At 49.4% G+C, this 21,797-nt stretch overlaps 1 protein-coding gene across 3 annotated transcripts in view; it reads left to right on the forward strand.

The window, feature by feature from the left end:
- Positions 1-12,626: 12,626 nt before the first annotated feature.
- Positions 12,627-21,797, forward strand: part of SHROOM1 (shroom family member 1) — an 80,099-nt gene continuing 70,928 nt past the window's right edge. For 2 of the 3 annotated variants that reach the window (XM_073651229.1, XM_073651228.1), the window contains exon 1: positions 12,628-12,865. The gene's annotated coding sequence lies outside the window, so the exon portion shown is untranslated. Of the gene's footprint in view, positions 12,866-21,797 lie in introns of all 3 variants that reach the window. The other variant, XM_073651230.1, reaches the window with a different exon arrangement.

The following is a 21,797-nucleotide window of genomic DNA, read 5'->3' on the forward strand; positions in this document are numbered from 1 at the left end:
AGACTGTAGTCTCAAGACTCAACTAACTGCTGCCTGGCTCCACCTTCCCTTTTATATCCCTAACGGGCTCCCTCTGGTGGTCTGAGGTGGAAGGTGGAGATGTGTGAATGGTTATGGGGGCCTCTTGTGGAGGAATCCTTCAATGCACACTTCCAGGATCTGTGATACCAAGCACAGCTGGGCGTCACATTCCCCCCTAGTTAAGCTCAGCACTCCCGGGCTGAAGTACATTTTATAAAACAGGAACAAAGGGAAACATAAGCAATACAAGAACAATCCTCCCTTTATGGGAGGCACCAATCTTAAATGTTGCGTAACAATAACAAATATGATGTGTCCTCAGAATCCAAGTCTCCTTTGGTGAGGTTCCCAAACGGGATGTCCATCTCACAAGGTAGAGTACTTGGTGGTTTTGCGGGACCTGCCCTAAACCCTCTACGTAGGCCCTGGGGTGGCTGCAGGGCATGAAGATCCCGCGTTGGACCTCCAACAGAGCCACTCCAGACAGGTTTTCCTTCTGAGGTCACCTAAAAGGGGCACTCCAAGGAGTGCAATTATATACACAAGCAGTTTTTGGGCTGCACACAGTCCTCAGCCACGAAGTTCTTAGGGAATAAGAAAGTAATTAATGAGGTAAAGCACAAACTAATAAAGACATACATTTAAGAAAGTACACAATAATACAGTACATTTCAATTTAATACACAATACCCCAGGGGTAACTATCTACATTTTCAGCAATTTTTTTTTTAACTATTTACTGAGTGTACCTAGCAGGGGGTTTACCTCTCGTGCTACGTATTGATCTACGTACTACGATGGTTGATGGGGTGTCAGTGTCTGTATTCTCAGTTACTCTACCAGTTCTACGTGTAACCATGTTGTAAAACTGCCTTAACCTCTCTCTTGGACTGGCAAGTCTACCATTGGCTGGGCCCTCTTGCTCTGGTCCTACCGGGGATCCTTCATCCGGGGATACTTCTTGAGCTGGCTCTTCTGCAGCACTTACAGGTTCAACTTGCTGTGGAGGGTTTTCTGGCTGCTCAGAGAATTGGAGTACTGGAATGATTACTGCACCTCCTATTTGAGGCCAATCCGCTGGGAAGTCTCCTAAGTCAGTGTCGATCACTGTTTCTTTAGATTCTTCCGGGACAGTAAAAGACACTTCTTCTTGAGTTTTTAGTAAGTCTGGACACAACTTTAGGTGGTCCCTGGATACTGTTGTAGACGTTTTTTCTCCATCTCGACTGATCATGCATGTCTTCTTGTTATCAAATCTTGACGGTAACACAGTGTAGGGTTCTTTTTCCCACTGGTCATCAAGTTTGTGGTTGCATCTTTTCCTTTTCAATACTGTTTCACCAGGTGTGAAGGGTTCTGCGGGTGCGTTTTTGTTGTAGTGCATTTCCTGCTTTTCTCTCACCCGAGTAAGACTGTCCTTGACACAAGCTTGTACTCTTCTGTACTGCTCTTGTCTGGTGGTGTCCCAGTCCTCAGTGGTCATATCAGCTTCAGGCTCAACAACACCAAGCTCCAGATCCATGGGCAGCTTTCCTGGCCTTGCCCGCATGAGATATGCCGGAGTGCAATTGGTGGAACTTACTGGTATATGATTATACAGATCCACTAGGTCTGGTAGTAGGTCTGGCCACTGGTTTCTCTCCTCAAGTGGTATGGTCTTTAGCAGGTCGATGATGATGTTGTTCATCTTTTCGCAGAGACCGTTGGTTTGTGGGTGGTACGGTGTAGTTCTGATCTTTTTACAACCGTATAGATGGCAAAACTCTTTGAACAATTCAGCGTCGAAGGCCGGGCCTTGGTCTGTCAGCACCTGCTCAGGATAACCATGGGGGTCTACAGAAATACGCTTGGAACGTCTTCGCTGCTGTCTCTGCCATCAGGTCTTTGACGGGGGCGACCACCAGGAAACGTGAGTAGTGATCCACCATGGTCAGAGCATAAGAGTCCCCTGTCCTGCTAGGGGACAGCTTGACATGGTCCAGGGCCACGATCTCCAGGGGACGAGTCGTCTTGATAGGTAGCCGGGGTGCCTTCTGGCTGCTGAAGTCTTTTCTTCTTAGGCCACAGGGTCCACAGTCCCGGCACCACCTCTCAGTGGAGCTGCGCATTCCTACCCAGTAGAATCGACACTTCAGCAGGGTCTCTAGCTTTTTCCGGCCAAAGTGCCCCGCCTGATCGTGATAAGCCTCTAATACCATCTGGATGTCTGTCTTCGGGACCACTATCTGCCATACCATCTCATGGGTTTTTGGATTAACGTACCTCCGGCACAGCTTCTCACGGTAGATAAACAGCCGGCTCCTCTCGTTCCACAGCTGCTTTGCTTGGAGAGACGCTTCCTTCTCCAGGGAGGCATCTTCATGGGTTATCAGCTCCTTAATACAGCTGACAACCGGGTCGCTGTCCTGGGTCTCTTTCCAGCTGTGGTGAGGCAGGGGGTTTAATGTTTTTCCACGCTGCTTCCTGGAGGCTCGTTGCTCATGGATCATCCCACTCCGATGAAAGGCAGGTAGCTCTATCTCTTCCAGGTCATCCACTTCTTCTTCTGTGTCTGACTGGTGAGGCATCCTAGACAGAGCATCGGCGTTGGCATTCTTACGGCTCGCCCGGTATTTAATTGTAAATTGGTAATTTGACAGCCGAGCCATCCATCGTTGTTCCAGTGCCCCCAACTTAGCTGTTTCAAGATGGGTCAAGGGGTTGTTATCAGTAAAGGCAGTGAACTTACTGGAGGCCAGATAGTGCTTGAACCTTTCAGTGATGGCCCAGACCAAGGCCAGGAACTCCAACTTAAAGCTGCTATAGTTCTCTGGGTTCCTCTCAGTAGGGCGGAGCTTCCTGCTTGCGTATGCGATCACTTTCTCTTGGCCATTCTGCTTCTGACTTAGAACAGCGCCCAGTCCTTCGTTGCTGGCATCTGTATACAGCAGGAACGGTTGGCTGTAGTCAGGGTGGGCTAGGATCTCATCACCTGTCAGGATCTCCTTCATCTCCTGAAACGACTCGGCTTGCTCCTTACCCCAGTGGAATGGGGTATTTCTGCCTTTGGGGGACTGTCCTACCAGGAGGTCTTGCAGAGGAGCTGCTTTCTTAGTGTAGTCTTTTACGAACCTCCGGTAGTATCCTACTAGTCCCAGGAACTGACACACCTCCTTGAGGGTTTTCGGCTCCGGCCACTTCTGGATGGCTGTGACCTTCTCCGGGTCTGGTGCTACCCCTTCCGGACTGACAATGTGCCCCAGGTACTGTGCCTTTCTCTTGAGCAGGTGGCACTTTGAGGGCTTCAACTTCATCCCGTACCGGGACAGTGACTCAAATACCTCTGCCAGGTATTTCAAGTGGTCCTCGTACGTTCTGGAGTACACTATCACATCGTCCAGGTAAAGTAACACAGTCTCGAAGTTGCGGTGTCCCAGGCAGCACTCCATCAATCTCTGGAACGTTCCGGAGGCATTGCAGAGTCCAAATGGCATACTGTTGAACTCGCAGAGTCCCATCGGGGTGGTGAAGGCCGTCTTCTCCCGATCCTCCTCAGCCACAGCTACTTGCCAGTACCCACTAGTGAGGTCAAGGGTGGAAAAGTAATTTGCAGACTTTAAGGCAGCTAGGGACTCCTCCATGCGTGGTAAAGGGTATGCATCTTTATGTGTAATGCGATTTACTTGACGGTAATCTATACACATTCTCATGCTCCCGTCCTTCTTCCTAACTAGTGTGGCGCCCCGAGGGTTCGGTTGCCACAGGGGTATTGCACCTCAACCAGAGGTGTGATATTCCACTCTCAGGTAAGGATGGAGTGTGGACCAGGGCTCAGTTAGCTGCATACATACACTTACACACTTCCCATTTCTGGGGGACAGCTCGACGGTGCTCCCATATAATTGCAGGCACAACTGACCATGTCCCTGGCTGGAGTGGGGAGGGGGGTGAGAACCCAGTGATGTAGGAGCAGTAGGGGACGGTTTCTGGAGCATAGGAAGGAGCTCATTGGGTGCAGGTCACCTGAGCTCAGACACAGTGAAGCAGATAAAAGGTGGGGGCCATCTTAGGAGAGAGGGCAGAGCAGCAGTGAGTCAGAGCAGAAGGGAGAGAGAGCTGACAGGCTCGGCCTGAGCTCAGCTCCATGAGACAGGCCTAGAGAGAAGGCCGAGGCCAGAAAGGAGAAGAGGAGAAGGAGAAGGAAGGAAAGAGGAGAGACAGAGGAGTAGAAAGGCTCCAGAAACAAGAAGGCAGAATGGACCCTAAGAGAGCAGAACGGACAGCAACCGTTGCAAGCCCGCGTGATAACGGGTGAAGGGTCAGGCCGCAGAAGGGTACGAGATTCCCAAGTTGGTGGAGGTAAATTATCCCTCAGCCAAAAACCAGAGGTCGTGATCATCTATTGGTGTGACCCCCTGCTACACCCACTAGGAAGGCACCACATAGGGTCAGGGAAACTGGCGCCAAGTTTCACCACAGAAGGCCCGAGGCAGCTGGACAGAAGTGTGGTCACTGGTGGGGCACGAGAGGCCAGAGAAAGGACAGAAGGGGGTCCTGTGCCATACTCCTGAATTGCCTGGGGGTTGACCGAGCCCCTCACCTGGTGGACGCAGCACGGCTTGGGCAGTCATTGCTGACAGAAGTGACTCGGATAACAACTGTGAGTAAAAGACCCTGGACTGCATTATTGGACTCTTTGTGATTTCTGCTGCGCCTGCACCATCACCCCCAGCATCCTATTACACTGCCCTGAGGCTACACTCTTCCCGTGAGGAGTTATCCCATCCCTGTGCTACACATCAACACCAGCCTCAGCGGTCTGCCCTGCTGCAGCGGTTATCTTTGACCGCAATCCACGGGTGGCGTAGTCAGACATCATAACTCTAAAAATAGACTGCCACACAATTTGGTCTGACCACCCTGAGCCATGGGATCGGGTTGCCACTACTATCCCCAGCATCGCACAGAAGCCCGGTTCCGGGTGCCCCACGGCCCAGGGGGCAAGTCACTAGCACTAGGGGAGCTGCCCAGGGACTACAACTATTTCTTATTACTCCCGCCTTCCTCGTGTCATGCAGCATTTCTTTTGCCTTCTGGTAGTGAGCTGGGGGTATAGGGCTATAACGTTCTTTGATTGGGGAATGGTTGCATGTGGGGATATGATGTTGAAACCCCTTAACCCTCCCGAAGTCAAGTGGATGTTTACTGAACACCTGCGAGTATTCTTGAACCACCCGGTGTACACCCTGTTTTTGATGGGCAGGAGTGGTGTCTGTCCCAACATGGAGCCAATCCTCCACCTGGGTTGCAGGGTCATTATCCTTCACTTCATCTGGTGAAGTTAAGGACTCCGCCTCGTGAATGCAATTGTTATTGACAGCATGTAATTTGGCAACAGTGGCATAACGTGGCAGTTTGACCTCATCTTCCCCTAAGTTGAGAAGACGGACGGGCACCCTCCCATTACGTACATCTACCACTCCCCTGGCGGTTAAGAGCGTGGGTCTGTGCTCGGAGCAAAGGGGTTCTACTACCGCCTGGTAGCTCTGTCCTCTAAGACCTATGGCAGCTCTACACCAGATGAGCATTTCACTCATTGGGGGGATGACAATGGGTATTGGGTCTGTTACCCGCACGTTACCGATGTCACCGTCTGTTAACCTTACTTGCTGTTGATACATTAGGACTCGGATCTCCCTCTGCAGTGCCCTCCTCTGTCTCGGTCTGGCAGTGTCGGCGATCTGTTGGAGCAAGAACACAACTTCTCCCAAACAGTTACCAACAATGTTAGTGCCTAATACCATATATGGATTGGTGTCATCAGGATTAGTCTCTACTACAATTAGTCCCTGGTCCTTCAGCTCCACTCTCCCCACTTTTACAGTCACATTCTTAACCCCGAGTAGGTTAAGGGGGAGTCCATTTTAAGCATATACAGTCAAATTTGGAGCTGGCGGACGTAGGTCGTCCATGGACCAGACCTCTTTTAGAGGACGTCAGGCATGATGGTTGCCTGAGATCCTGTGTCCAGCAGAGCGTGCGTCGGGATCCCGTCCAGTACAATGGACAGGAAAGGTCTTCCTCCGACGAACCTGTTGTACCAGTCTGATGGGCCTGGTGAGTTTACTCCTGGGTGTCAGCCCTCGGACCCAGGGTTTTCTCGTTTAAAGGACAATTCTGGGCGATGTGTCCGGTCTTGCGGCATCGGTAGCAGGTTGGGTCCCTCTGTGGACGGCGTTGGTCACTGGTCCTCGGCGAGGGTGGTGTTGGCCTCCTCCTCCTCCTCATCCAGGGTACATCCTCAGGGCTATCGGCTAACAGGATCTTCCCTCCTTCCTCGGGCTCCATCCGCAGCTGCAGAGCACTCAGCACGGTGGTCAGGGTTTTGCTCAACTGACGCCCTTCGGAGCGCAAACTGTCCAGTTCTTTAGGGGACGTTGCTGGGACCTTGGCTTCCGCAGCCACAGGGGAAAAGGTGGGTGTTGCAGGCTCTGGGGTAGCCCCACCCTGGTAACGTTGGATGGCATTTGTTTCCAGGGGCTGCAGTCCTTTTATAGCCATGTCCTTGAGATTGTCAAAGGTGGCATCTGGATGATCCAGGGACCACCAACACACAGTCCTGCTCTCCTCTGGAGACCTCAGTCCCCGGACAAACTGTTCCTTCAGCATTTTGTTCTCATTCTCGACGCTAGTTGGACTAACCTGGTTCAGAGCCTGCAGGGCCCCCTGTAGACGCCAGGTGTAGTCTCGAACATTGTCCTCCGGCTGTTGGGAGCAGCTGTAGAACCTCATCCGGAGGTCCCCCTCAGTAAGGTCCTCAAAGACAGTCTGTAGTTTTTGGAATATTGTGGACACTGACTCCTGGTCTGCGGCCGACCATGTTTCCACTTCCCGTTCCGCAGCACCAGTCAGTTGTCCTAAAACAACGGCGGCTCTTTGTTTGCCGGTCATAGAGTACATGTCCAAGATACCACATATCTTCCGTTTGAATCCAGACAGGGTATCTGGTTTGCCGTTGTACTGGGGGAGCCACTTTGCTCCAGGAATGTACGGTAAAGTCATAGGAATGACGGGTGTTACAAGCGCTGCTGGTGGAGCGGCGGCTTTGGCCTGCTCATCATCGGGCGCGGGCTGAACTTCAGGGACGTTAGCCGGCATGTCGGTGTTCTGCTGTTCGTCGGACATTGTGGCGCCCCCCTAGTTAACAGTGGCCTACCTTCTGTTTTTTCTTCCGGTAGGCCGCAGCTCCGCAGGTGATGGTCGTCTTCAGGACCTTGCGTCGCTTGTGTCCTACGTCAGCGCGTTCAGCGACGCTCTTTACAGGACCTGGCGCTTCCTGGATTGATGTCGAGGCGTGGGGCGTGTCCGAAGCTTCGCGCTCTTTTGCAGGTACGCCCCTAATTTTCCCGCGATTACGCCCTTCTTCTCGCTCAGCGGCCCAACAATGGCGGCAACCTTCACCACAACTTTACGTACACAGTTCAGAATAAAGGCGCACAGTACCCGGTGTCAACGGGCACAACACTTCGTCGTTGCAGCGGGCACGCAATCCTGTTCGTGACGCCAGGCGAGATGACTAGCCCAGGGGAATGGGGATGACTCGGGTACCCGGGCCTTTAGCCTTAAGGATGTTGCGGTGGTCGGCTCCCGGGCCCGTACCCTGGGGTCCCTCTTTAAAAGCGTTGATAGATGTTAATTTTATTAAAGTTCGTGACGCCACCTGTGGTTTCTGGTGAGAATCACCAGCGCTGTGGCAGTCCATTGAGGCCGGTGATAAGGCAGCTGGATGGTATAGCTCCCCACAGGTGGAGCTAGGCCTCAGTGCAGCGTACGGACGGGGAATGCAGGACAGACGAGACCCAGCCGGGTCCGAGCAAGAACAGGGACAGACACGATAGTCACTTCAGTACCTTTTACTGATGGAAATTTAGGCACGTCCCGGAGCTAGGTAGGGTGAAGGGTGCATATCAGGATCCTCCCCAATGAGCGGGTTTTGGGCCTCCTGTTTCTTGCCTCCGCGTAGTAAGTTTCTGACCTGCCTGGAGCTAGGCCTAACTTTGTCTCTGTCCTGCGCTGGCTGACCTTGTGGTAGGGCCTTCTCTTGGAGTACACGCACCTCTTCTATGGGCCTATGTGTCTCCTGGCTCTGTTACGTATCAGCACTTTAGCGATCCTGGGACTTGTAGTTCCCCAGGGATTCCCGTTATGTCTTACTGGGTCATAGAGATCCCGGTAAACTTCGGACCCGGTGTCCGTTAACTGCTTCGGGGTGAGCTAGTTAAGCTCCTCTGCCCCCTATGTACTAACTCTCCACTCGCCTTCGGCCTACTCGTGCCCTCACTAGGCTACTCACACTAACGGCAGCTTGCCGCGCTTCACCGATCTTATGGCGCCGGCACACCTAAAGCTCACTCCTCTGAGCTACACTGAGTCTTGATCTGGATAAGCTCCACTGCAGGATAGCAATTGCAGGAGCTGGAACAGGCTTTTGTCCTCTGAGGTAACTCTTCTCAGACTGCACTGGACTCACTGCTAAACCAGAATAAACTAGACTCTGACTCCAGACTGTAGTCTCAAGACTCAACTAACTGCTGCCTGGCTCCACCTTCCCTTTTATATCCCTAACGGGCTCCCTCTGGTGGTCTGAGGTGGAAGGTGGAGATGTGTGAATGGTTATGGGGGCCTCTTGTGGAGGAATCCTTCAATGCACACTTCCAGGATCTGTGATACCAAGCACAGCTGGGCGTCACAGAACCTCTGTACTTCGGTGCAAGGAGGGGCCCGAGGGGTGTAACTAAGTGCCTACTCGGACCAACCTAGGTCACACGGCGGCTTAGTCGACTCCGTGAACCAGGGAGGGACCAGGCAGGTGAACCAGGTGCCACTCTGGGACCGACCTTGTGTGAGAGCAGGTGACTCCCATGGGTCAGATGACAGGAGCTGACTGGTACAGCGGATGAGCATGGCAGGAAGGCTGACGGGTGGTCCGGGTAGATTAGCAGGCTGGTAAGGCAGATAGCCAGACAGGTGCTCCGGGTAGGCAAGCAGGCGGGTACTGTGGATAGCCAGACAGGTGGGCACGGCAGGTAACTGTCAGGCGCTCCGGGTAGGCAGGCTGGTTGGCACGGCAGGTTACTGACAGGTATTGGCAGGTGCTCTGGGTAGGCAGGCTGGCGGGCACGGCAGGTTACTGGCAGGTGCTCCAGGTAGGCAGGCTGGCGGGCATGGCAGGTTACTGGCAGGTGCTGCAGGTAAGCAGGCTGGCGGGCACGGCTGTAGACAGACTAGCGGGCAGAACTGTTAGACAGACTGGCGGGCTGGACTGACAGGCAGCAGGACCTGAGGGCTGAGGAAAGTGTTAGCACACAAACATCATCCTTGCACAGGCACTACCATTTTGGAGGAGGTGCCTTATATAGGAGAAGTCCTCAGGCCATTGGCCGGGGACTCTTTAGGACGGCACGCGGGGCACCTTTGAGAGGGAGGGACCGTGCGTGCACCCTAAGCACAGTGCCCGAGAAGCTGCCCTCGGTGTTCGCCACAGCAGCAGCAGGGGAGCATGAAGGCGCCGGACCGGGACCGCGGCGGTGAGGGGAACAGTGTGTATGGAGGATAGACCGAAAGGGCCTGCAGGTCACTCACTCTTGGGACTAATGTTACGGCCACTAAGAGGATAGTTTTAAGGGTTTGGATCTTTGGAGAGAATCCTGTAGGGGCTCGAACGGGTCACTGGTGAGTGCATTCAAGACCAGATTCAGGTCCCAGGAAGGAACTTTAAGAGACCGACCCGGTCTGGCTCTGGCACTAGACTTAATAAATCTAGAGACCTACCTGTTCCCTGCCAAGTTACAATTAGAGAGCGCCCCCAAGGCAAACACTTGAACTTTAAGAGTCCCCATGGCTAGACCCAGGTCACGCCCCTTTTGTAAAAACTCCAGGATTCCCTTGATTGGAGGCCTTTCTGATAATGGGGCATCTATAAAATCTAGGAACTTCCCTCAGATTCGGCTATAAATTTTAGTTGTTATTGATTTCCTACTACCCAATAGGGTAGAGACTAGACCTGGTGAAAACCCCTTGCTACTTAGTAGTGACCTCTCAAATTCCATGCCGCAAGATAGAATCCTCTGGCTTGGACGTGGAATACCAGTCCCTGAATGAGAAGGTCAGGCCTCTCTGGTAGGACCCAGGGATCTGAAACCAACATTAGACGAAGCAGGGAGAACTAGGGTCTCTTTGGCCAAAAAGGAGCTATAAGAATTATCCTTGCCTCATCCTCCCGAATCTTCCTCCCCACTGCAGGAACCATTACTAATGGGGGATAGGCTTTCCTGAACTTCCATGGAATCTGGAGGACATCTACAGCATAGGGTTTTTCTGTTGGGTTCAAGGAACAGAATCTTTCTATCTTCCTGTTTGCTCTTATGGCGAACAGGTCTATGTCTGGTTGCCCCCATAACTGGACAATCTGTCGGAAGACCGACTGGTTTAGGCTCCACTCCCCTTGTCTTAGGGTGTGGGGGCTGAGAAAATCTGCTCTTGAGTTTTCCACCCACCTTATGTGTAGTGCACTGAGGGATGGGAGATGTTGCTCTGCCAGATGTAGGATTCTGTCTGCCACTGTCATCAAGGAGCGTGACCTTGTTCCCACCTGATGATTTACATAGGCTACTGTTGTCTGATTGTCAGACCTGACCTGGACATGGTGACCCTGAATGTGAGGAAGGAAGCTTATCAGGGATTTCTCCACTGCCCAAAGTTCTTTTAAGTTTGAGGATGCCCCCATCTCGTGGTATGTCCAGTGACCCTGTACTGAGAGCTCTGCTAAATGACCCCCCCATCCAGAGCCGCTCGCATCGGTTGTAATCACCCGATCTACTGGTCTGGACCACTGTACGCCTCAGGTCATATTTTCCCTGTTTGTCCACCATGAAAGGGAATCTACAGCTTCTAGGGGAAGAGATAGCTTTCTTTCTAAATGCCCATTGAAGGATCTCTCCAGACAAGTTCCCATCAAGGACAGGAAACCAACTGAAGCGAGGTAGAGGTACCGCCCTTTTATTTCAGACGGTTTCCTGTCCTTGATGGGGCGGATCCCTCTCTCAAGGCGTGCTGTCATGGGTGAGGGGAAAATGGATATGTTAAAAAAACATGGATCCAGTTGAAATCAGTTTTATATAGCGGGACAACGGATTGATTGCTGCTGGATCCATTCTTTCTGATTATTACTGGACATGTGAACTTAGGCTTAGCTGCTTCATGGCTTTGGAAGCCTGATTCAGGTAAAAGAAGCTCAAAAAGACTGAACCTATGCACAGCAAGGCGTTTTGACATTATTATATATGCTAATTCTTTTTAGCATTTTTTAAGTGCTCTTTCAGGTGGAATTTGCCTGAAAAAGATGATAATTATTTCTATGAGCAAAACCACAAAATCACTATAAAATCATATACTATATTTAATTGTAATTGCTCTTTTATCCCACTTTTTTCTGCCTAAGGCCACGGCCCCACTATCAGTATTTGGTCAGTATTCGGTCAGTATTTTTTCTCAGGAGTGAGTGCCAAAACCAGGTGAGGAACAATCAGAGAAAATGTATAGAAACAAGTCACCAATTCTGCATTTATCACCCACTCCTGGTTTTGGCTCCCACTCCCGAGAAAAAATACTGACCGAATACTGATAGTGGGGCCATGGCCTTAGAGCTGTGTTCCCACAATGAGTTTTTGACGCTTATATTTTCACTGTGTCAAGAATGTAGCGTCTATGTTTCCAACAAAGCGGATGGGATTTATAGAGATCTCGTACCCACTGTTTTTTTTTCACTTGGTGTAAACTGACCTGCGGTGCGTGTTTCAAATTCACAACATGGCAATTTCCCTTGCAGATATGCTGAGTTTTATGTTTGCCATTTAGCCTTTAGAAATGCATTAGATGTGGAAAATCTGTTGGTAAAAAAACACATGCTTGATTTTAGTGCGTTTCCACAGCGAAAAACTCACTAGAAGCACATGTAATACGCACATGACTATCAGTGAAGTTTTGTCAAAGCCAAATATCAGGAAGTATCACAATCAGAGCAGCTTTATTTGAAGCTTGGCACACCAAAAAGAGACAAAAACACGAGCAAAACACGAGATTCTATAAATCCCATCCATTTTGCTGGCCACGTTCACACTATCAGTATTTGGTCAGTATTTTACATCAGTATGTGTAAGCCAAAACCAGGTGAGGAACAATCAGAGGAAAAGTATAATAGAAACAAATCACCACTTCTGTATTTATCACCCACTTCTGGTTTTGGCTTACAGATACTGAGGTAAAATACTGACAGTGTGAATGTAGCCGAAGACACTGCGCTTTTTTTCTCCTCAAAAATATGTAGCATCGAAAAACTCCTGGTGGGACCTTAACCTTAGGCTTTTTATTAACCTGTAAGGCGCCAGCTTGTAGCTTCCCTGTGCCATGTGCTCTCTGACAGTAAGGACACTGAGCAGTTATTGGCTGTGCTAGTTTCCTGGTCAGACAGAAGCATTGCTCCCTTTCTCCCCTGCCTCAGGTTAGTGTTTCCAGTGACATCAGAGTTTCAGGTTCACTCTCCCAGTCCCTCCCTCCTCTGTAATTGGATGGCAGCCCGAACCCTGCCAGTTACCTTTATGGTCAGAGCACAGTGTGGGGAGAAGAGGAGAAACTGAGGCAGGGACTGACTGCAACTGTTTAGTTTGGACTGAGCCCAGATGAAGCCATTCCTTCTAGGAGTCAGGGTGCATTGGAGTAAATGTGGCCACCTCTCCAGGCTGTGAACTGCTGCTGCTGCTTTTCCTGGGATTTCAGAGCTTCCAGATGGTGCTTTGCTCCACTACAGGTAAGGAAAGCTGTTGCTAAGATCTGCTGCAAAGGATTTCACTAGATGAGCACAACAAATGGCTGCTGCTTGGAGACAATGTGATTGACTGTGTGGCAGTGCTTTCAGGGGATCTCTCCTTTTGGGGTGGCAGTGCTTTCAGGGGATCTCTCCTTTTGGGGTGGCAGTGCTTTCAGGGGATCTCTCCTTTTGGGGTGGCAGTGCTTTCAGGGGATCTCTCCTTTTGGGGTGGCATTGCTTTCAGGGGATCTCTCCTTTTGGGGTGGCAGTGCTTTCAGGGGATCTCTCCTTTTGGGGTGACACTTTATTGCATGCTTTCTCTGTGATTGACCCTTTATCTGCTGTCTCACAGGCAGGATGGGGTTATAGAAGTGTAATTGATATATACAACATAGCAAACTTGCACCTACAAACTATAATAAAGTGACCCTAAAAGCTGGTCTTCAGGTTCTTTGTTGCCAATAAGTCCTTGTTTGTTTAAATGGTGACCCTGTGGATAAGACATGTATGTACTCATGTACATAGAGCACATATATAATCATGTGGTATGGAAAAGAAATCAGGGAAGGCGTATGGTACTGCATGTGCTTTTATATTTCTCCCAAATACTGTAAGATCCGGCTCCTAGGATATTGTATATTACCATGATGCCTAAAATAATGATAGTGCGCATATTATACCGTGTAATGGATCTATATAGGTAACAAACTGTACTGTAATGTATAGGCATGAAACATATGGAAAGTTTACTACGCTTCTTTTTGCTATTAAGGGGGTATCTATGTAGATAGACAGCAGAAGACATAAGCTGTGGCAGCTCAGGGCTCTTCATAAAGACGTCAATGTACGTTTATATTGGAAATCCTCCCTGATCTATATTGTTCAAAGGCCACAGTGATGTGTCATCTTGTGCCGTCATGTGAGATGACCTAAGTGTGTGACCTCATTAATCAGCACCATAGCCATATGGTATTTTATGTTGATATGTCACATAATCTTCATTCTAACAGAAGACACATGACCCCTTTTTCTGATGATTGGAGGGATCCCCATAAATCAGATATTTCCCATGTTAATAGGTTTTCCACTTTCAGGAAGGTGGACCGCAAACATTTTAAAATATCTAAAATAATGAAGCGAGCAGGTACTCGCCATCAACGGGTTCAGTGGCGACACTTCTAGGGTCACTTCTGTAGCCAATCACTGTGCTCGATGGCTCGTGCCGTATACCTCAGTACAACGATTGGCACATGACACTGCCAATGCAGCGAAAGCACCAAGACGTGACCAGCATCGGGAAGCTTGACCCAAGGAGAGTAAGTATCTGCTCTGTTTTTGTTTTTTTCTGGTTTATTATTTAGAGCGTTTATGGTCCATTTTCCTGAAAGTGGAAAATCCCTTTAAGGCTATGTGCCCACGATGCAGAAATGATGCAGAAAATTTCTGCAGCATTTCTGCATCTCCCTGGCAGAAAAAACGCATGCGGATTGTACATGCGTTTTTCCTGCCAAATATATGCGGATGTGAAGCGTTCTTCACATGCATTTCCGCATGCGGGTGTCAAGCGCTGTCCAAGCGATTTTAGCATCACTTGGAAAGTGCTTGTCAACTTGTTCACACTATATAAATCCATGCAACCGGCATGGATTTATGGTAGTGTGACCAAGTTAGTTAAAAAAAAGAATAAGAATGGTAAAAAATAAAAAAATAAAGATTATACTCACCTTCTGATGTCCTCCCGGTGTTCTCTCTGCCGCGTCCGGTGTGTTGCGCGGCTTGCGGTGGTGTGAAGGACCTGCGGTGACGTCATTGAGCCATAGGTCACATGACTCAGTGACGTCATGGCAGGTCCTTCACATCAGCGCGAGCATTGTAAGACACCGGACAAAACACCGGGAGAACATCAGAAGGGGAGTATAATCTTTTATTTTTTATTTTAAATTCTTTTTTTTTTTTTTTTACAGTTTCTATGGTACCCAGGTCTGGATGAGAGTCTCCTCTCCTCCACACCTGGGTACCATCCGCACATAGAAACGCATATTATCCGTGTGTGCAAATGTGCTGACACGGATAATATGCGTTTCAATGCAAGTCAATGGCGGCTAAAACGCTGCGTGTCCGCAAAATTAATGGACATGCTGCAGATTTTTGAGCGCAGCATAAACGCTGCGGAAAAATCCGCAGCATGGGCATTGACAGTGCGGCTTGTCATTGGGGACCATGGGGGGCGGATTACCAAGTGTTTATGCTGCGGAAAGTAGTAATTTTAGGTCAACTCCTTTGAGCATAAATACATATAGACCAATGAAAGGATGAATTTTGTTCAATATTTCATGCCAGGTTCATCTATCAGCATCTGAAACAGGTGTGCAATAAGTTTTTCATTCCATGAGTGTGTGAAGCATGACATGTGAGACTGCGGACTGACGGGGAATATATCACCGGTCCTCGGGTAGCACTAGGATGAAGCAGTATCTGCCATTACTCCTAGTGGTGTGAAATGGTGCCTAATTTGTAGATGCCAGCTGTCAAGTATGCATTTAGCAATGAGTAAAATCACTTTCGCAATAACTGACCAGCAATTACACAGCCCCAGCTGATACTTTGCAGGCTAATAGGCTTGCTTAAAGGGGTTTTCCCGATTCAGCAAACCCCTGTTCCCTGGAGCTGTTTGTGTAATAATAATCTACTTGCCCTCCCCAGATACAGCGCTGAGTCTCCACCGCTGCTCCCAGTGCCTGTGATTGTCTACAGCGTGGACATCATGGTGAGAGGACTGCAGCCAATAAGGGAGCTCAGTGCTTCTTGAGCCATCTCCTCGGGCCAAGACGCTGAGCTCCAGTTTTGGCTGCAGCGCTATCGATGTGACGTCCGTGCTACAGACCATCATAGACGGCAGTAGCAGGCATAGACTCCGCGCTGGATCCAGGGAGATTCTGTAAAATAAGTTGCGCCTGGGGACGAGTTTCTGAGACCTTAAAAACCCATTAAGGTGTGTTCACACTGATAATTTTGCTTGAAAGACAAGCTGGGCGACGAGTCTCAGTGGGCCCCTTTAACACATACCGCGATTCATTATGCACAGATACCACAGAGAAATATATATATATATATATATATATTATATATTAGTACAAGGCCAAGGATTTCACTTACTACATGACATGAGCGATATCTATTGTAAATTCTACAATAGCTCAGAAACCGGCGAATCCTCACAGCGCACAGTGCAGACCGGACAGTATAGTCCTCCATACAGTATTATGGGCACCACATAGTCCTCCATACAGGATACTGACCCCCTTATAACGCTCCATACAGGATACTGGTCCCCATATAACGCTCCATACAGGATACTGGTCCCCATATAACGCTCCATACAGGATACTGGTCCCCATATAACGCTCCATACAGGATACTGGTCCCCATATAACGCTCCATACAGGATACTGGTCCCCATATAACGCTGCATACAGAATACTGTCCCCCATATAACGCTCCATACAGAATATTGGCCCCCATATAACGCTCCATGCAGGCTGTCCCCCCTCCCCCCCCTTATAATGCCCCATTACACGAGCAATATCTATTGTAAATTCTACAATAGCTCAGAAACCGGCGAATCCTCACAGCGCACAGTGCAGACCGGACAGTATAGTCCTCCATACAGTATTATGAGCACCATATAATGCTCCATACAGGATACTGGTCCCCATATAATGCTCCATACAGGATACTGGTCCCCATATAACGCTCCATACAGAATACTGACCCCCATATAACACTCCATGCAGAATATTGCCCCCCCATGTAACGCTCCATACAGAATATTGCCCTCCATGCAGGCTGTTTCCCCCTTATAATGCCCCATGCAGGATGACACCCCCCTTTTAATGCCCAATGCAGGATGTCACCCCCCCCCCCCATATAATGCCCCTTGCAGGATGTCACTTCCCCCCTTTTCAATGCCCCATGCAGTATGTCAGACCACCCCCTCCCTTATAATGCCCCATGCAGTATGCCACACACCCACCCTCCTTATAATGCCCCATGCAGGATGTCAATTCCCCCCTTCCCCTCTTATAATGCCCCATGCAGTATGTCACCCCCCCCCCATATAATGCCCCATGCAGGATGTCACACCCACTCTCCCCCCACCATATAATGCCCCATGCCCCCATACATAAAAAAAAAAATAAAAAAAAAATCAAATACTCACCTCACTTCTCACCTGATGCTGATCCGGACTCCAGTATCGCCCGCGTCTTCGCGCTGTGACAGCTCAGGAGAGATCGCGCGCGGTGTAAACATGTCACCGCGCCCTCTGACCTGAGATGTCACAGTCAGAGGACGCTGCGGAGGCATGGGGAGGGGTAAGTATTGTGCCGTCGCCGTCACATGACCGGAGATGTCCCTGCGCTCAGCACGGGGCCGGGGGCACATGCTGAGCGCAGGGACATCTCCGGTCATGTGACGGCGGGGGGTCCTGCGGGGGGGCCCCATGAGGAGAAGCACAAGAGGGGGGCCCCGACCGGCCGGGCCCCATGCTGGAGTCAGGGCAGTCATGCCCTGATGGCGGCCCTGCTGGAAGCTGGAGGGGCCCCTTCTCCCTCGGGGGCCCCCGTTCAGTGAACCGGCTGCATCGGCGGTAGGTCCGCCCCTGAGTTACTTTTAGTAAGTTATCAGATACCAAGTGCACACATCTGTATACAGTTCTGGCAAAAGTGTACAATTGCCATGTAGTATACTGCAGAAGATCACATGAACATGCTTGCATAACAAAAGAAAGTCAAAAAGATGTTGCGGGGGAAGGAAAGGATAATGTTTGACCAAATATATTCCTAGCAGAGCTGTGATATTAGATGAGTTATTCACATGAATGGCTAATCATGTAACTAAAGGGTGGGCCAGGTTCACCAGAGCTAAAGTCTTTGTCAGCTGCTTTCCTCTCTCACATACAGGGAGTACTGAACTCAGGACCCTCCACTATACCCCGACACGCATTTTGGAGTCCCTTCATCTGGGGTGGGCAGGCAGGGGGGCGCAGTCGGGTCGCCTAATACGGCAGTCCGATGTATCTCCACCTGGCGGCTGCGTTCTGCCGCCCCCCCGGACCAGGATTCGGCAGTTCTCTGAGCCCGGGTGTCAAGCTGACACCCAACTCACAGAACGTGCAGCTGCTGGCTCCCAGTGTCTTTCAGACACGAGTACAATTGAAGCTCTGACCGGCCGCCGGGTCAGAGCGACTCCAGCAGCGTGATCCGGTCATGTGATCATGCTGTTGACGTCACTCCCTGGCGCTGCAGAGGCGCACATTGGTGGAAAGTGCTCCACACTGGAGCTGAAGACACTAAAGATGTAATGGCGGACACTACTTATGGTATGGCTGGGGGCTGATTTACTATGGGGGAGATTTATTGTATGGCTGGGGGGGGAGATTTAGTGTGGGGACACAGAATGTGGAGACTGGGTGAGTACGCAATATGGGGAGGCGAAGGAGGGGAATGTATGTGGACGCAGTATGGGGAGCGAGGGTGATGTGATGTGTGCAGACACAGTATAGGGAATTGGGGGTGGAGGGGATGTGCGAGGGTAAATATATGAGGAGACAGTATGGTTATCAGGGGGATGTGAGAGAAGACAGTATGAGGAGGGGAGGGGGAAATAATGGGGGGAGAAAAGTGTGAGTGGGCACAGAATAGAGACTGAGTAGTGTTGGGGGTGTAGTATGGGGAGACAGTGTAAGAGCACAGCCAGGAGGGGACAGTAAGCCAAGGAGGCGGAGTGTGATGAGCGGCCACACTGTAGAGACTGGGCCTTATAGGGGGAACACAGTGTGAGAGAACAGTGTGAAGAGGGGGCCCAGTAAGGTAAGGAGGTAGCAGTTTGGAGGGCATGTACCATAAGAGGGACAGCGTGGGATTCATATTTTGTGCAGGGAATATAGTGAGGGGCAATTATTTATTCAGGGACTCGGCATAGGGCAGACATTTTTATTCAGGAGCATCGTGTGGTGAGGTGCTGCAGAAGATGGAAGTCTGCAGAAACGAGCTGTGGATGAGAAAAGTTATCATGGCATCTGGGCAAGATGACTATGAAGAAGAAAAGAATGATGACGTTGTCTCTGGACTCGTTCTCTATCAGGTACCTGGATGTAAATGTTTTTTGTGATACTAATGCTCATATTTTTATTTGTTAGACGCATTACAGGGATTGTCCAAGTTTGTGATGAGTCTGCAGTCATTCTATGTGACTGCAGACTTCTGAATTCTCTCTGCGCACTGCACGCTGTCAGGATTCTCTGGTGCCAGTGATTTGTATACTTGCAATCACATGCTGACTAGACATGCGTGACCTCACTCAATGGCATTGAATTGAGCGAGGCTGGACGTGTCTAGTCTGAATGTGGCCTGAAGTATACAAATCACATACTTGTGCAAGGGCATTCCTAAAAGTGTGCATGTGCTGTGAGAATTCAGAAGCCTGAAGACACAGTGACTGCTGACTTTAATCTCAAACCTGGACGAGCCCTTTAATAATAAAATGAAGCCCTGTAGCAGGTCAATCCTAACAGCATGTAGTATCTTCGCTGTCAGGATTCAGCTCTGCTTGCTGGTTCCAGCAGTCCTCACATGGCCACTTCACTCATATGCTATTTTCATACTTGCGGTCACGTGATAACTAGCTTCTCTTCCTGCTTCTCTGTTTTTCACTGAACATTGAGAGAACTAGGGAGAGCAGCTCATCGGCAGGTGACTAAGGCCACGACCCCACTATCAGTCTTTGGTCAGTGTTTTTTTCTCAGGAGTGAGAGCCAAAACCAGGAGTGGGTGATAAATGCAGAATTGATGACTTGTTTCTATTATACCTTTTCTCTGGTTGTTCCTCACCTGGTTTCTGCTCCTACTCCTGAGAAAAAATACTAACCAAATACTGAGAGTGAGGCTGTGGCCTAAGTGTGCAAATTGCATATCTGCTGGGGGGGAGGGGGGGGGGGTTGGGGAGGCGACAAACTAAATTCTTGCCCCGGGTGCCAGAAAGTCTAGATACACCTCTGGCCTATAGTAAGTAGTGTGCGCTGCAACAGAAATGCTACTCTGATTTTGGACTGGAGTAGCATTTCTGGCATAGAAAACACCAGCAGATTTGACGGTTGGGGGCGTAGCCACGCCCACACAACGATTACTTCCAGCTTTACCCATTTCAGAGGGGTTGATCCAGAGTGACATAAAAATGCCAAAAGTTAATTTTTTTTATACTTTTGTGGCATAAAAGCTTTGATAAATTGGCCTCATAATCTGCAAGCCGTGCAGGCCACATGTAATCAATGATGTTGGTTTGCCAGAACCAGGTCTTGGACAATTCAATGAGGGAGACCACCATTCTTTTTACTGAACGGGAGCTTGATGGGGATTATATACAGTAGATGGCGGGTACACAACTTGATGAATGTTTCCTTTACAATACAGAGCATCTTCACACACAATTTCAATTCCTCTCTTTACTCTCTTAGTCTCTCTCTTCAACGTTCCTCTCCACTTCACCACAACCCAGCTCGCTACTACAGTCCACTTTGTAAGAGTCCTATGCGCAACACGTGGTTCCGCGTCCTTTTCTCCTTAGAGGAGCTACTTTTTCAGTATGGCCTACACTTGGCTATTCTGTCTGTGACGCTCTGGAACTCCTGGCCACGGCACTCTCTTCATCTTATGTACTCTGTCCCGTTTATAACTCCGAGGTAATGTGCCTGAACTCTAGGCTGTACTGCTATGCGTCTGGACCCAGGACCTGTGGCTGATCGATCACACTGTTTCTTCCTTCACTTCTATTCTACTTCTCTGCTCATGGTCTCACTATCCTCTGTCTCTGACTCCTCTCTCGTTAGGGACACCCACGACATGTGGCTCTGCTCACATTGGACCTTAGAGAAAAGTCTATGCACACCGGGCCTTTCCCTTTCTGACAGGAACTATCTCTTGTCCATTCAGCTTACCCCTCCCACTTTGGGCTAGTCCCAGCCATTTAACTCACTGTCCCTACGGTCAAACAACACACATAATCAGCATTACCAATGCAAATCACAATTCGCATTACACATCAAACATTTTTGCAACAATGCACATGTTCTTCAAGGGGGAAATGCGGGCAATATATCCATTTCCTTACAAATATTTGGTTGAACAGCATTGTCCAATAAATGCTATACTTTAACAGTGCACAGTTTATATTAAAGCTGCCCATACACTTTCAATAACTAGAATTTATCCTAACCCCCCCCCCCCCTATACATGCACCTTCAGCTTAACTAAGCATGGAGGAGAAGGTGGTTGCCAGATACCTCCAATACAGAAGGATCAGGCATTGAAACCCAACAGCGCCTTCTCACAAGAGCAGAAACGCCTCCGAGCATACTGTATAAGATAGTCGACTGGTCCTGACAAAATTCTGAGCCTCTACTGTGTACAGGAACCTAAAGACCTCTGATTCTCTCATCTTTCCTTCATAGGCTTCTTGGAATCCAGATTGGTTATATTCTTTGTAACGCTGCTACAATCTCAATACAATTAATCCCTGATTAATGATGCATGTTATCATATCTACCCATACCTATAGTGATCAGGAAATACTCTTTCAGTGCACCAGAGAATGACATGCAGCATAAAATATTTCTTCTCTATATTTTCCAAACTAGTCTGTATTCAAAGTCCACATTGCACAGCAATTCATGTATACATTAGACTAAGCTCACATCACATTGGATCCATACAGCTGAAATATACAGCATAAACAAGGGGACATCAACCTGTGACTTGGTGACCCATAATGTGTGGATTGCGGCTGTCTCCCAGGTTCGTTCATTAGCACCAGGTCTAGCAAAATAGTTCTGAAGAGCGAGTCTTCAGATGGTGATTTTTGTAAGTAGCCTGCAAAA

Source organism: Phyllobates terribilis, unplaced genomic scaffold (assembly GCF_046119375.1).
Source record: "Phyllobates terribilis strain yellow unplaced genomic scaffold, ASM4611937v1 Scaffold_11__3_contigs__length_659146591, whole genome shotgun sequence".
NCBI lineage: Eukaryota > Metazoa > Chordata > Amphibia > Anura > Dendrobatidae > Phyllobates > Phyllobates terribilis.